Source organism: Diachasmimorpha longicaudata, unplaced genomic scaffold, assembly GCF_034640455.1.
Source record: "Diachasmimorpha longicaudata isolate KC_UGA_2023 unplaced genomic scaffold, iyDiaLong2 ctg00000272.1, whole genome shotgun sequence".
NCBI lineage: Eukaryota > Metazoa > Arthropoda > Insecta > Hymenoptera > Braconidae > Diachasmimorpha > Diachasmimorpha longicaudata.
In genome coordinates, this window is record NW_026974050.1 from 253 (window position 1) to 2,500 (window position 2,248).

General features: G+C 25.2%; 1 non-coding gene across 1 annotated transcript in view; it reads left to right on the forward strand.

The window, feature by feature from the left end:
* The first annotated feature begins 2,056 nt into the window (after positions 1-2,056).
* Positions 2,057-2,248, forward strand: part of LOC135172382 (small subunit ribosomal RNA) — a 1,921-nt gene continuing 1,729 nt past the window's right edge. The window contains exon 1 of the ribosomal RNA XR_010301050.1: positions 2,057-2,248. This exon is cut by the window's right edge and continues 1,729 nt beyond it. This is a non-coding gene — a ribosomal RNA (small subunit ribosomal RNA).

A 2,248-nucleotide genomic window follows, 5' to 3' on the forward strand; every position in this document is an offset into this window, starting at 1 on the left:
TTGGTATGCAAAAATAGCATCACAGAATTTTTCATTGAAAAAAATATATATTCATATATAATTGAATGCCTAAAATAAAAATAAATTCTATGTAACTAATTTATAATTTATCAAGTAACCGATATTATTAATTTTCAATGATGTCTTGGAACGTTGATGCTATTTTTGTTGATATGCAAAAATAGCATCACAGAATTTTTCATTGAAAAAAATATATATTCATATATAATTGAATGCCTAAAATAAAAATAAATTCTATGTAACTAATTTATAATTTATCAAGTAACCGATATTATTAATTTTCAATGATGTCTTGGAACGTTGATCCTATTTTTGTTGGTATGCAAAAATAGCATCACAGAATTTTTCATTGAAAAAAATATATATTCATATATAATTGAATGCCTAAAATAAAAATAAATTCTATGTAACTAATTTATAATTTATCAAGTAACCGATATTATTAATTTTCAATAATGTCTTGGAACGTTGATGCTATTTTTGTTGGTATGCAAAAATAGCATCACAGAATTTTTCATTGAAAAAAATATATATTCATATATAATTGAATGCCTAAAATAAAAATAAATTCTATGTAACTAATTTATAATTTATCAAGTAACCGATATTATTAATTTTTAATGATGACTTGAAACGTTGATGCTATTTTTGTTGGTATGCAAAAATAGCATCACAGAATTTTTCATTGAAAAAAATATATATTCATATATAATTGAATGCCTAAAATAAAAATAAATTCTATGTAACTAATTTATAATTTATCAAGTAACCGATATTATTAATTTTCAATGATGTCTTGGAACGTTGATCCTATTTTTGTTGGTATGCAAAAATAGCATCACAGAATTTTTCATTGAAAAAAATATATATTCATATATAATTGAATGCCTAAAATAAAAATAAATTCTATGTAACTAATTTATAATTTATCAAGTAACCGATATTATTAATTTTCAATAATGTCTTGGAACGTTGATGCTATTTTTGTTGGTATGCAAAAATAGCATCACAGAATTTTTCATTGAAAAAAATATATATTCATATATAATTGAATGCCTAAAATAAAAATAAATTCTATGTAACTAATTTATAATTTATCAAGTAACCGATATTATTAATTTTTAATGATGACTTGAAACGTTGATGCTATTTTTGTTGGTATGCAAAAATAGCATCACAGAATTTTTAATTGAAAAAAATATATATTCATATATTTAAATGTACAAAATTAAAATAAAACCTGTATAACTGATGTATAAATTATCAAGTAACCGATATTATTAATTTTTAATGATGACTTAAATGTTGATGCTATTTTTGTTGGTATGCAAAAATAGCATCACAGGATTTTTAATTAAAAAAAAATATATATTTGTATATAATTGAATGCACACAATTATAATAAATTCCCTTTTATATATAATTAATTTATTATTCAATATTTATTCATATAAAGGTTGACAATGTAATCATGGAACGGGCAATATATTCTATGTTCAGGCGGTCGAAGTGGACCTACAGGTACAAGTACGCGGGACTCTTGATGCACGTGTTTTATACTAGGTCGGGCAATGGCTTCGCTTCCCATACCCAAGTATACTTCGCTTATAGTATAGCACAGCATTGCCACGAGTCCAAGTCGAAGACAGAATGACTCTCTATGTGGTACGCGCTACGGCGTTTGATATTTCGTGTGTAAAAGGATATAATATTATTACTTTTTCACTCATTTTTTTTTTAACAGAGCGTTAACTTACTTCACTCCAAGTAAAATTATAAAGTTGTCAAAATGAAAAAAGTTATTTCTTATAACCATGTCGTTTAAAAATCTAACGATGAATGTTTTCACATTTACAAATGTGGATGAGAGGAAAGTGTTTGAAATTAAAATCAGCAAAACACCTCAAAATGTATTTAATGTTAATAAAACAAATACAAAATAAAATGTGTTGCACATTTAATTTAAAAAATGTGTTATATCAACACCTAATAAAATGAAAAGAGTTTCATATTTTAAAAGAAAAAAAATCGAAGCTCCCTGGTTGATCCTGCCAGTAGTGATATGCTTGTCTCAAAGATTAAGCCATGCATGTCTCAGTACATGCCGAATTAAGGTGAAACCGCGAATGGCTCATTAAATCAGTTATGGTTCCTTAGATCGTACTCACATTTACTTGGATAACTGTGGTAATTCTAGAGCTAATACATGCAAAATAGACTTCTAACC